Source organism: Tenebrio molitor, chromosome 8 (genome assembly GCF_963966145.1).
Source record: "Tenebrio molitor chromosome 8, icTenMoli1.1, whole genome shotgun sequence".
NCBI lineage: Eukaryota > Metazoa > Arthropoda > Insecta > Coleoptera > Tenebrionidae > Tenebrio > Tenebrio molitor.
In genome coordinates this window covers 14,006,285-14,021,303 of record NC_091053.1, presented here as the reverse complement: position 1 = coordinate 14,021,303, position 15,019 = coordinate 14,006,285, and the positions used below count along the sequence as shown (strand labels likewise).

Here is a 15,019-nt window from a genome sequence, read left to right as displayed (position 1 = left end):
TAGGACTAATATGAAATTGTCAGTACCCGGGACTCAACAGTAATACCAAAACTCCTAGATTCTGGTGTTTTAATTTCACTTGTTCCGATTTTGTCCAATTGGAGCAGTCCCACAAGTATCTGATTCGATTCCACTCTTTACGTAACAAAAGTCATCGACAAAAATCGGTACTCGTCCAAAAACCTGCACCACGTAACGTTACGTAAACGCGCAGATTAATGTTAGAAAAATATGTGGAGAGCACCGGTGGTATCTGAGTCGATTATATAACTCCACCACAACTACCAATTTACGATAATTGTCCGAAAACAGTCTCCGTGTCATAAATTCCACTCGATTAGTTTTGGGACAATTATCGCGACATTATCTGCATTTTGTGGATTGTTAGAATGTCCCACAAAGCATTTAATTCGCCATTTTTAGCCATTCGCGTCACATTCCTCGTAAATTATCGGAATGACGTTTAGTGGAGTTGCTCAAAGAAAATGGTGCAATGCGTGCATGATTCACAGGTGCTGCAGGACATAATAAGATAGTGAAAGGATTTTGTGACGTGTTTGTGCGCATTTGTGACATAAATCATCGATAATGAGATGAGAGGAAAGGTCGAAAATGTGAACCGGAAAGTATGAGGAAATTAAGTTTTCCGTCGGGCTGATTTATTGCAAGCGGTGATGGGTTTGGATGGAAATTGATTTGGAAGTGGTGTGGGAAGGGGAAATCGGCGGGTGTGCGAAAGTGGGACGAAGAATAAACAGATAACGTAGGAAATCGACAAATTGATGTAATATGTGTGATTTATTTACTTCAATAAATTCTGTCATTACTTATTTTATCTTCGTGGTTTAGAGACGCGAAACACATCATTTGGTTTACAGACAACCAACAAACAACATGTTTAAGTATTTAACAATGGTTTTAATAGTGCATTTACGCTTTACTTAATAGTTGTTGACTCATTATTTAATAATTTGTCGTAAAAGCTCTTTTACTCGTTTATTTCCACCTGTTAAGTAAATAACAGTTTACAGGTATTTGTGGTAACTAAGTAAATGAATAGTTACGGGTAGAGCCCTGTAATATTTTACAGGCTCGTAGAAGAGACCTGTAATAATTTACGATGCTCATCAAAATAGCTATTTGTGCAACGAGAATAACGAGATAGGAAAAGCGATTCTTTTCCATTCTAGACGTCGTGAATAGAAAAAAAAGCTTTTCCTATCGAATTGCACACAAGATTTTGTGAAATTCGGAAAAGAAGCCCTTACATTATAATAATTTTAATTGATACTCCTACTTTTCATGTGAAAACCATAGTCAAGTTCCTATTGATGTATTGTTACCTAGGAGAAACAAAAGTAAACAAAGTAAAATTTGACAAAATATTTTCAATTTGTGTGTTCGTCTCATTTGCCTGAAAATAATGTTTGAGGAAGCAGATGAACCATCTTCTGATATTGAAGTCAGCGGCCTAGGCACTTAATTCATTGGTGCGCGAAGAATCAAAAGAAAAGTACAAAAAGGCGTACAAAGACTTCGAGAATTGGTGTTCAGAAAAGAGAGTTAAACTTTTAAAGGTTCTACACTATGGAATATTGAATGTTACGAACTACCCTTAATGTGAACAAGAAGATCGAAATTAAAAACTATCCAAGTTTGATAGCATTTATCAAAAGAAAGTCAGTCGGCCAGCTTTCAAAGAAATCCAGCGTGTTTGCAAAGTTAGAGGTAGAAAAGTTTCTAAAGGAAGCACTTATTTGTTGATGACAGTTAGATTTTTATATTTGACATTAAAATTGTTTTTTCATTGTTTCTCTTTTGTTTTATTTTTCCATTCTAGTTAGGAAAAATTGAACACTCAAATGGTTGTGGAAAAGTTAAACAATTCCACACTGAATTTCACAAAATAATTCATTAAAACGAATTAAATGATTTTTGAAAAAGTTTATTATAAACACAAACAAATGTAACTACGAATAATTGTTGCAATCACATACGTTAATAATGCATTTTGATTCGTTTTCGAAAGTCATTTTACATTTTCATACTGCTCTTGGGATCGAATCGCACTTGCAGCGTGGTAATTCCGTGGTTATTTTCTTGCACTTCAAAAAAATCGCCTTCAAAGTCTTCATCGGGCATTAAAGCCATTCTTTTTGCAACAATTTTCACAAAACTTCTGACAGTATTTTTATTGTTTATCTCAACACCATTACGACGTAGGTACAATTGCCCCACCGCCCTTCATTACAAAATTTTTATAAACATAAATAACAATTAAAAAACGAAATTAAAGGCTGAAGGTGGAAATAAAAGTTTGTATACAACTCGCTTAGCAATTAATCTTTACTAGGCTTACTGGCTTATGGAGACTCGTTCCTTACGTCACTCGTCCCACAAAATCCAGCGCCCCCGTAAAGATTAATTTACTAAGCGCGTCACATAAATAACTATGAAGTTTTTCTTGTGACATCAAAAAAGCAGGGAAATGGCATTATCGAGTCAAAAGTTGGGTTATATTCAATAAAGGCCAGTTCACACAATTTGTCAGTTAAATGTCAGTTGTGGCCAAGATTCCGGATGTCCGGAATAGTACAATTTTTTGTGTGTATCCTTTTTTAACTTTTTTCTTCATTTTCCTCTCATTACTTTTATATTTGAATGTTTCTATATTATCCTTTTAATACTCATTTAATAAATACAATTTTCACATTTTCTGTTTCTTTGATTCCTCATCTCAAACTACCTTTCTTCTTTATTTACTATATCCATCATCTGAATTGAGTCATTAATTTCTAATTATCAGGCAGAATTTTCATTCTAACTATATGTTTTTGGCTTAATTTTTTTCTTTGGTTTTTGCGTATCTTGTTAATTTTGTATTTTGTTGTTTACTGTCTTGATCTTGTTTTTTCTCCAAATTATTTTTGGCTATAATTTTTTTTACTCGATCATCAAACATAATTTTTCTCTTAGCACTTTATTCCATTATTTTCTCTTTTATATCATTTCTGCAGGTGCTGTAATTTGACGTAATCAATACTTACCGATCTTTTATATTTCTCTATTTGTCTATCTTTCTATTGTAAATATATAACGGGTGTTTTTTTTTTAATCTGGCGTCAAAGTTGGCGTTGAAGAGTCGATTGTGAACGCACCACCGGATTACAACTCCGATCAGCTGTTTAAACCTAATTTCACTTTTATATTCAGTTTGAAAAATAAGTGTTTTTAAGAGGAGTGGTTCATTCACAATTGACTCTTCAAAGCCAACTTCGACGCCAAATTTTAAAAAACACTTTTATATTGGTCTGTTATCACTTATCATTGTTATTATTATTATTACTACTTATATATTATTATGTCTCTTCCTTTTTCCAATCTTACTTTCCTTTTTTTGTGTTTTTTTAGTCTTTTGTTCCACTAGTTTTTTTCTTCTTATTATTAAACTCTTTATGGTTCGTGTTCCTCTTCCCCGCGTTATTCTCTATTCGTATAGGTACTCCTGTTTAATTTGTTTTATTAAATAGAATAAAATTTCTTGTTCTATGGTTAGTAATTTATTTTACTTTTTTAATTTTCTAATTGTATTTTTTGCTATATTTTATGTTGACTTAGTAAAAAGATTTGCCAAAAATACTTTCTATTCCCTTGTACAGAGCGTCCAGAAATGTGGTAGCAAGTTTTTCGATTGGTCCCGCAAGATGACACTTTTTTACAGAGACCTTTTTTATGCATGGCAACGCCGCTATCTAAATTGAGATAAATAAATGTCAAGAATTGTCAAACGTAAAACATTCAAATTTAAATTTTATTGTAAATGTTCAAATTGACCACCATTATGCTCAATGCATAACTGAACCCTTCGAGCAACATCTCGACAAATTTTAGTGCACAAATCGGGGGTAAAAAAACCTCCTTAACATATTATTTTGAAAAAATTCAAAAATTGAATGTTGCAAGATTGAACAAATTTGGCTTTTCGAAAGTGCCATCTTGCGACACTTTGTGTAAAAGTTGCTACCACATTTCTGGGCGGTCTGTACCTATATTTCTTTTTTTCCGCTCTTACTTTTACTTACCTTCGTTTTTTTACCAAAACCTTTTTACCAACTTAACCATTGTTACATTGTTTATTATTATTTAACTAAATTTTGTGTTTTTATTGTTTCATAAATGTTCATTTATTAACTTTTTAGTTTACTTTTTTGTTTCTACCTCTTTTGTTAATTTTGTATTTGATGGATTACAGTTTTTCTCCTCATACTTCCTTTCCTATTTCTCTTATTTCTTGTAGGTACTGTTTTTCTTCTTTTCTTATTCCGCACAGTTTTTGCTTTGGTGTATTTTAGTTTGTTCTTAATTCATCTTTTAAACATCTTCTTTTTTCTCTGGACGTTTACATTTTCGATTTTATATCCTTTTTTTAAATATAATGTTCTCTTTTTCACCACTGCTACAGGTGCGCCTGTTTAATTTTTTTCGTGCCTCCGGCCGGAATTTGATAAATTACAGATCTCGAAATCGTCCAGAAACACATGCATTGCCGGCCTAGTCCGGCTAAAAGTAGGGATTTTGAGTTGTCATCGGTTTCGGTTGGCATTTGTTATCAGAATTCTATCAAACGTCAATGTTTGTTCTGTGGATGGCTCGTTAAAAATGTTTTTCTATTTATAACAACGCAACGTACAAACTACAAAGAAGCAATATTTAACTAAAATTAATGAATTAAAATTACGTTTCGAGGCACTTCTTGAATATGGGCTGGTGTATTTATTACAACAAATGTTTCAGGAAAATGTCAAAAACAAAACAAATTAATTAAATTTAGTAAATCTCAGGAAACAAGAGCGATGTTGATTTTAAAATTTAAATGTTTAAATGTAAGTGTTGCCAACACAAAAAAAGTCCCTAATACCAATTATTAAAACAAGTGCTTTAACTTCCATTTAACAAAAATCCGCAGAAGTCGGCATGAAAAATTTTATGTATCACACGTCCAGAAACTGTTGTGCAAGCATTCGTACTTGCAATACTCGTCTATCGACTCGTAGTGCAAACCGTACTCATGCTCGCAAACGTGCAGTTTCTGGCCTTGTGATACAAATAACTAATTTTCATTAAGTAGAATTAAATTTCTTGTTCTACGCTTATTTTTTTATTTTACGTCTTTATACTTCCTTCTTTCATGTTTTAAATTTTGTTTTATGTTAATGTAGTAAGTACTTAATAAGATTTGTGCAGAAATACTTCCTATTCTTCTATATATCTCTTTCTATCTGCCTATCTTTCTATTGTAAATACATTTTAGTCTATTATTATTATTATTTCTATATATCTGTTCCTTAATTTCCACTTGTAGTGCTTCTTTTTCCTTTTATTATTCAGCAGTTTTCTTTTTGATATTTTTTAATTTATGCTTGATTTAGCATTTTTCTCTTTACACAACTACAACTACACTATTTTCTTTTTTAATATAATGTGCTCATTTTTTAATTTTCCATTTTTTCTTAAACTTTCCTGTAGTTTAACTAGACCATATTCTCTTGTTTCCACATTCAATTTCTTTTCCTACTTCCCTTTATAATTTAATTTTGGTTATTTTTTTTCTTTACTTACTTTTTCTTCTTCGATTTTCAAAACGAATCAAATTTATTTCTTTTTGGATATCTATTCAATTTCTCTTATTTTAATTACTTCTAATTTGACTGATCTCGAAAAACAAACAGAAATCATTACAGCTCTAAAAATGAACCTTTAAGAATCATGATTCAACCCATTCCTCCCACAAGCTCCTCCCAGCTTCACCTCAAAGCGAATTCCTCCGCTCTCGCATAACTCCTACAAAATGCAGATCGCAACCTTTGCTGCAGATCACGCAAAAGCTCGAACCGAATCTCGTCTGGGATTTTTTCCTCTCTCGATAAATCGTAAAGGTGCACCAAGATAAATCTGTCTGTTGAAAATCCGGTGTTACGGTTTCGAACGGCCTCGACAACCGGACTCTCGCACCGGGTACGCCCTAAAACGGATTATGTCACAGAGTGGCCGCAGCCTTAAGGATTCTAGTTCAAACAGTGTGTGCTATTATCTATTTCTTAATGTAAAACAATGAGATTGCGCCAGAATTAATCGAGCCAGCTTCCTGAGGGTAAATGTGTTATATAAGGACGGGCTGGCATGAAAGGAGGCTCGGCATATGCAGATTGAATTTTTAATCACGAAGAAATTGTTGGTAATTGCTACTGGTGTCAGTTATTTCCATCGCATACTCAACACGATCGAGAGGAAAGAAAGTTCTCGATGGTGGACATTGTACAGTGTGAGTACCGTAAGGGTCTCGTTTGGGGCCTTTTCTGTGTCCGATTAAGAGAATATTATTCTGTGGGAGGAACTTAACCTTTTAGTCATTTAAACGGCGAATTTGTAACATTTTTCGATTCAAATACAGTCGACACGTTTGTTAAAACGAATTGGCAAAAATTATAATAACAATAATGAAAACGTCTTGTTGCAAACTATTCGATTTTGGACTAACTGTTTCATCATAATTATTCTTACACAAAAAATATCTCGCTAATCTCGAAAATATACTCTCTAATTTTCTGATTTGATTTGTTCTGCCATTTATGGATGATTACAAAGTACTATTGCACAAATCAGTTTCGCATGTGTAACAAACATGTGGCAGACTGGTACAGTTGCAAGTGTAGCTGGCAGGAGCACACCCTTTATCATACATTACTTCACCATTTTCTAGAAAGAAAGAATTATCAAAAATGCCGTAATGTCAAAATTGGAAATAGTTGTCTATTAAGCAAGCCATGGAGATTTTGTTTCCTTAAAGCGTTTACTAAACACTCGTTTTTCATAAAAGGTTGTTCACATAACTGTCAAGTAAGATGCTATATTAGTAGATCAATGTCAATAATTATTCCAGTTTTTTTTTGTTATACAGGGTCATAAATGATTGTACCATCGTAGTTGGCGTTGAAAACCCACATGTGCCGCCAGCCTAGTAGACAGATTTCCACCACCTATCGGCGATACTAGTCTCACTCATGTTATCAAGCTTGCGGCACATTCAACTAAGCCACCAACGCCTACTACGATGGTACAATCATTTATAATGAGAATGACCCTGTAGTACTTTGGAAGAAGTACTATGAAAACGATTGATGTCTAAAACTCACCACTGTATCTACAACCATAACAAACACAAAAATCTCCTTCACAAACAACTACTTTGACATCCGTGGTTCCGTGAATGTCATAAAAAGACAAACTGTCAGCTGCAGAAGGACAATTAAATTTAATGAAATCTTAAATACAATTTACTCTTACCTTGCTGAATAAAAACAACGCAAAGAAGAAAGCTAAAAATGAGTACTTTCATTTTTGACAGATGATAAAACACTGAGAGATATTTTTGGACTTATCTTTCCACTCCAATCTAAAAATAATTTTGTGATAACGTTCAAGAACTTGACAAGCTAAGAATGTTTTCTGGTGTATTTTGACAAAATCAAAAATCTCTTAGATGTCACAAGAATTAGTAATAAAATTTATCAAGCTATAAATTAGACTCTACAATCAACCAAAACATTTTGATACTAAGTTAATAATTTTTGTCTATTATCTCGCAAACTAAGCGTTTTTGACCCCATATGTATTAAGAGTTTTATGCTTATTTTTAATCATAGAATCAACCCTGAATGTTTGTCGGTGGAATTCTGTCACACCCTGTATATGCTACAAAGGAGTCAAGTAATTTCTCAGTTACCATTGCTTTAAAAATAGAGCAAAAAATGTCACAGAAATGAGGTAATAAAAAAATTGAAAAGTGCCAAGCTACATTTTGATAGTAAGTTGATAATTCTTTGATAAATGGAAATCAAGTCAATAAGTAAAAACAAAGTGGTCAATATGATGAAATCCAAATTTAAAAAATGTAACTCTAAATTTGATGAATAGGAACAACGCAAAGAACAAATCTAGAAATGAGCACATCCATTTTTGACAGACATTAAGACAATGGAAAATATTTTCGGATTTATCACCTTGTCAAGAATCTCCATGACGAGTTAAAAGGTTTTCTGGCTGATTTTGATGAATAAAACAAATTGATATACAAATATGCGGAACTAATAGATGCTACAAGGTAGTCAAATAATTTATCAAATTATCTTCGCTCTAAAAATGGAGCAAAAAATCTCTCTTAAATGTCACACGAATTAAATAATCATACAAAAAAATTAAAAAGTTGCAAGTTGTGAATTAGACACTTCAATCAACCCAAACATTTTAATAATTTTTTGATAATTGGAAATCAAGTCGTTGACTAAAAACAGGATGATCAATAATACGATGTGAAAAATATTTTGGCCTTAAAAACCAGTTGACAAACAACTTCCTTGACAGCTGTAATTCCATGAATGTCATAGCAAGATAAGCCGTCGGTTAGAGAAAAATAATTAAATTTGGGCAAAACTGAATCAAAAATTTGTAACACTACCTTGACAAATAAAAAACCACACATAGAAGAAAGCTAAGGATGAAGATTCATTTGTGACAGATGCTAATGCAATGAAAGCCATTTTAAAATCTCCATGACGAATCAAGAATTTGTATTTGTGTATTTTGAGAAATAAAAGAAACCAATATGCAAATATGCGGAGATAATAGATGGCCACAAGGTAGTGAAATAATTTATCAAATTATGTTCGCTCTAAAAATACAGCAAAAAAAATCTCCGTTAAATGTCACAAGAATTAAGTAATCAAAAAAAAATAATTAAAAATTCCCCAGCTATAAATTGTACACCGGAATAAACCAAATCATTTTGATAATTTTTTGATAATTGGAAATCAAGCCAATAAATAAAAACAAAGTGGTCGATACATTTGAAAAAGATCTTGTCCTAATAAACGAGCTGACAAAAAATGTTTAAAAAAATTTAATTAAAATCCTCGAGGTATAAATTACAGAAATCACCATCATTACAGATAATGAGCTGGTATTACCTAACACATCGTTGACTCTTCTTTAAAATTCGTCTATAATTATGAAAATCTAACACAATCCGGAGCCAAAACAGCGATCTCGCAATAAAAAATATATTAGATAACTCTTTTGGACAATACGATTTCCGGTCAAACGTGTCCACATCCTTGCACAACCCCCCCGATCGTTACTCCTAAATCCTCCGTCACATCCTGCCAGTCTTTGCAAAACCGCTCGAACTAGAACGCATTGCACAAAATACGGAATTCCTGAACGGGCCGGGCCTTGAAGATGCTTTCGAAACGTCCATCGCCTTTGTCCTCGATCCATCACCCGATCTGATTCGTTTCGCACGTTGAATTGCACGAGTCGAAGACATAAAACCAGTGAAAGTGGAAATTGGTCCGCGTTTAATTATCCTTGCATAAGAGATGCGATCCCGCAACAACAAAACGTTTAATTGGGACGATTGTCCGGGAGGATGTGACGGTGTGGGAGTGCGAGTGATAATGGGAGTGGACTGATAACACCGGAGCTGAGTGGGTTTGGGTAAACAGATTTCGCAACGAGACTCTTTAAATTATAATTCGATGACACTTATTGGCCGGTTTAAATTATTGCGATTTCTACACTTCTGCTTTTCTAATCGATGTTATATAAATCTCAGTGTCTTGCGGAGGCACTCGACAACGCAGAGAAAATACAACAGGTGGTGTCTTCGGTGCACCATTTGTACCGGTTTTTCTTGGTACTAGTTCAAAGAAAGTAATGGTAATGGTTAATGGAGATCTTGTGTCGGTGTAGAAGAATGTTGACAAGAAAGCTTCGACGGTAAAAATACTGAAATGGAGATTTTAGTTGTGTGGGGTGAATGGAAATGGAAGTGGGAGAGGAAAGGAGGAAGAAGAGAGGAGAAATAAAAGAAAAAGATAATGATGAAAGATGAAAGTGAAGAATCTGTCAATTTGTGATTCACTAATTAGTTAAAAATTTAAACTGTTTGCCAAGAAATTAATAAAAATGAAATGGATGTTGTAGTACACAAATTAAAAAATCAAAAACTATTTATAGATAACTAATTAAAAAATAATTATAAATATCCAGAAGTCCAGTCCAATAAAAATGTTCCTTTCATTTATTCTAACATTAAAAAATATATGAATGGTAGAAATCGCTTCGTTAAAGCTTATTCTGCATTTGCGCCTCAGAAAATACTCAAGAAATTGTTTAAACAATTCATTGTTAAAATTTTGAAATCACTTTTTTCGCCTCTGCACAGAGAGCAACATTGTATTGAATATTTTTTGTTGAGCACAAAATTTCCTATCAGAAGTCACTGAAGGCCACATTGTAACTATCATAGTTTAGACGTAAGATGCGCCATGAAATGTGCCAATTCTGCATGATTTACAAATTACAGGAGATACCTAAATGTTGTCGAAAAATTCTGAAAAAATGTATATGATGTCAAAATATTACGAAGAAATTCTTAAAGCCAATTAGAATTAATTTCCAATTATACATATTAGATTTTTTACACTGAAAAATGTAAAATTTCAATTTTTCACTAAACTGTGAAATGTTCTCTAGCCAGTACTATTTATGGCAAAATTACGATTTGTTTATTAAATTGCAGGTTTTTTTTTGTCTAAATGATATGACATTTTTTGGGTATTTCAGTTATTTCTCGAGATGTTGATTGTTGCTTAAAACTTTGCATTTTATAATATTTATCCACAATTACCTTATAATTGAAGTTTTATCCACACTTATGAACCGTATAAAGTAACACTTTATCTACTAGTGGAATAATGAAATCACTTTATTCCACTAGTGGAATAATGAAAAAATACAATCTTAAATCAATCGGAACAGGATCACTTTCTTCCATTTTCACCAACTTGCACAGCGTTTTGTACAAATGGAGTCGATAAACAATCAAAAATAAATAGCGACTATTCAACACCTCCCATGTTTTTTAGTTAATTTCAATGATTTTTGAGGTGACATCCGCTGTCAGAGTGTAATGTCAAATCATTTTTTGATGACAAGAGATGAAATTTTGGCGATTCTGATTTTAAATCGCTGTAATTGTGGATAAAACGTTATATTGCATTCATGTTTTAGTCGCATTTTATCCACTTAAGAATATTAAACGCTCGTGCGTTCGCACTCGCGGTTAAAAATTCTTGCGTGGATAAAATGCTATCTAAAACACTTATACAATAAATAAAAATAACTATAACCATTTTGTAACGTAAAATGTAAGATGATAATAACAAGATAATGTAACAATAATAGATTATATCCCGCGTTTAAATAAAATCCTGGGCTGAGTAGGCGTTGGAAAAATTAAACCGTTTAAAACAGTGTAAAGTTTGAATTTCCCGCCATTTCACACGAATGACATTTGTTTATGTTTAATTGGGACAGAATTGAACATGTTTGTTTTCAGCAAAGGTTGTACTTAGATATTTGATTCGAGAATAGGAATTGTTATAGTATTGCCGTTATAACTTTTTATCTGCTCCGCCCACTAAAATTGACCAATCAGAATCAAAGCCAGATTCAATCTGTATACTTTTTCATCACATTTGCCACGTAAAAAAGCTAAGGTTAGAATTTTGCTGTCAAGTCCACAATTATTGTTTTAGGTTCTAAAAAATAAAATGTCATTAAGACAATTAGAATGTCAGAAATTTTTACTGTGTAAATCAGATCGTCTTAACACCCCATTTGATTGGTAACTAAGAAAATGAAATGGGCGGGGCAGATAAAATGTTACGTTGTCCTTAGTATAAGTTATTCTATTTTTAAGGTTGTACTATGGTCAAGAAAAAAATTACCTTACATTCAAAAAATCTGAAAAAATTACCAGCGCTTACAAATAATTCAAGTTTAATATAAGATTAATTTAAAAAAAATCTTCCGTCCAGTTTCTTAAAAAAATTAGAAAAACCATGTTTTTAACCACATTTTATTTTTTATATTAAAAATGGGATGATAAATTTTAATGAAAATCCAACATCAGGTTACAATAGCTTTTCTGTAGATGTTCCATTTTTTTGAGTGATTTTGAATGTACAGTTTTTGCATAAAAAAATAAAAAAACGACGATTCGAAATCAAGCAAAAATACATTAATTAAAACTAAAAACCCATTGTACAGTTTGTAAATACAATGAAAAGAAAATGTAAGTCAAATGATTGGCTGCAATTATGTTTTTTTCCTCAAAAAAAGCATTTTCAGATTATAATTTCAAAATGCGACACTACTAATGCAACACTGCACAGTAGCGTCCCCATAGCCTGGACGGATATCTCCTCAACTACTACCTCCAATGTCATCAGTGCCATCTGCAAACTGATAGATAGACAAACAGTTTATTTATTTCAAGAAACTGTAAAATGGATTGGGTTTTTCCCAAAATACGTCCACTGGGTAGGTACTATTTATTGCTTTATGGTCCTTTGAATTCTAAACATTGTCATTGAGGACGAGGACATAATGGGGCCAAAGCAAATTTCTATGGAAGAAGGAATGGCTAACATAAAATTCCAAGGCGCCTATCAGTTTGGTCCCGAGCGGTTTTTAAAAGTCTGTAAACAAAAAACACCTGGTTAACGACTGAAAAAACAAGTAAAAAATCACACTTGTCTTTTGAGAGAAATACTTCTAAAAAAATCAAGGCAACGATTCGCATTACGGTTTATCCTGTGCCAAACCTGATATGCAGGAAAGCGAAGTCAATTTTTTAATTGATAAACAAATAAAACTTTTTTTAAATGTGTCTTTTGATGAGCAGAAAATTATTCAAAAATAAACCTAAAGACTAATGCGACGATTGGTTCGCAGAAAGAAAATGACCAAAAGCTAAAACTCAACAAAAAACTTTTTTTTTTTCAAATTCAGGGACAATTATTTGTGACCCAGCGCAAATACTGCGATTTTATAGTTTGGACTTCAAAAGGAATCAACGTTGAAACTGTTGAAACGATAGTGGTACGAGTAGGTGATCAATTTATGAAAAATATCCTTCCAAAATTAAAACATTTTTATTTTAAAAGCACTGTTCAATCTTTAGATACCTTCCTCTACCTCGAGTTAGCGGTGCCGGACCCTTCCGGCTACCTGGAAATGTATAAATACCAAATATTTTATGAAGTGCAGAACTCCAGAGTTTAAAACTTGTATTTAAATAGAGATTCGTTCTCTGTTTATCGGTCACGTGTTCAAAAACGCTTGAAGCACTAGCCCCGAACTGGTCGACAGCAGACACGAACGTAATATGAAATTACGAGATTCAAATTAATTTTTTCATTATTGAAACTTAAATGTCATCATTTTTTGACTCTTATAGACAAAAATTATAGTTAAAATTTATTTATTTTCAATATACCGGGTGATCAAAAAGGACTGTTTGAGTTATGTTTAATTAAAAATAAAAAAAAACAATCATGACGTCGTTGTGCAAAAATACATTACGTCATAAGTAAAATTTTTATGTTATAAGGTGGCTAATTAAAAAATAAAATTCACTTATCCGAGCGTTTTGCCTGAAAACATTAAATAAAGTTATTATAAATTTTGTTCCTTGGTTTATCACCACACTGTATATGAAAAAAATACGATTAAGTAATTAAGTAACGATATCCTGGAGGCCACAGGCAGGGTTATAAAGAGAAAATGCCTCACTTTAAAGACAAAGTAAAGTGTTCATTGATGTTGTAAAAAGTAAATGGTCAAACTTTGGGGAAGATGCCAGTTTACCGAATGGTTGAGGAGATTTTTGCCATAAGTTGACAAATCCACTTTTAATTTAAATTGACCTATTTAAAATGTTAGCTTCAATCTCTTTCAGATATCTGAAGGGGAAGTACGGAAAATTTTGAAAGAAGGTTTTCAAAATTTGCCGGGGAGTGAACGAGGAATTAAACAGAAAAATGAAAGTTTTTGGAGTTGCACGTTAAAGAAAGATCTACAAATCAAAATTTATCATTGGAATTCTCAGAACGAATATTTTACTTTAGATAAAAGACTAGCTAATTGTTGTTAAAAATACATTCACATTCGTCTAAATAATATTTTTTATTTTCTGTTTAATTTATCGTTTTTTTTAAATAATAGTAGTAGGGCTTAGGTTGTATTAAAAATCTTTAAATTGGTGAAGAAAAAAATTCCTATATCAAAATATAATTTAGATTTCTCTGGAGCGAGTGTAAGTGGGCCAACTGAAGCTGGACGGGGCTCGTATACCTGTTAACAGGATTATACCCACAGTAAAAATATAAATTATATCCATAGCTTCGGGCGGAAAGGAGGTGAAGGGAAGCGGTCGAATTTGAATCCACCTACCGGTCAATAGACATAACAACAATTGTGCTTGGACATCAACCCTTCTTATTTCTATAAGGAAATTGAAATCTGTAAAGGGAAGGATAGAAGGTTGATGTGTTGCCTATACGCCAACTATCAGAGTGTGAAACTTCAGAGCCATCTTGCGTTGGTGAAACGTAATATTTTTAGGCATTGTACAACCTTAATGAAAACATTGCAAAGAAAGAAAAAATTAATCTATACTTTAAAAAAGCACAACAATTAACGGTTTCCAACGCCTTCCCGACCCAGGATTTTATTTGAACACGCGATATCATTAAGAGTAGAAGTGAGTCTTTTTGAGCTTGAAGACCGAGATGCCCCATATGAAAATGATCAAAATTATGTGAATAAGTGAATATAAACCGTTCACACAATTGACATTATTGACAGTTCACGCCACATTACAATTATGTATAGAGCGGCAAAAATTTTATAACATGGGCATGGCTTGCTTCTACAATCATTTATTATGAGTTATGACCCTGTATTTTTCATTCTCTTAATACAAACAATAAAAATAAAAAAGATATAACAAAGAACCATTGTCATCGTTTAGAGGATGCAAATATCTACAAATTTAAAAAAGAATAATAATTTTGGGACAAATACTACATCCTAGGAAGAATTTCAAAGTCTA

General features: G+C 32.5%; 1 long non-coding RNA gene across 1 annotated transcript; it reads right to left on the bottom strand.

Annotated features, from left to right (window-relative positions):
* Positions 1 to 6,582: 6,582 nt before the first annotated feature.
* LOC138137434 (uncharacterized) lies at positions 6,583 to 7,419 on the bottom strand. The gene is made up of 3 exons (XR_011161731.1): positions 7,345 to 7,419; positions 7,194 to 7,292; positions 6,583 to 6,756 (listed from the first exon to the last, which is right to left on the bottom strand). It is a non-coding gene; the product is annotated as an uncharacterized lncRNA (long non-coding RNA).
* Between the last annotated feature and the right edge of the window lie 7,600 nt (positions 7,420 to 15,019).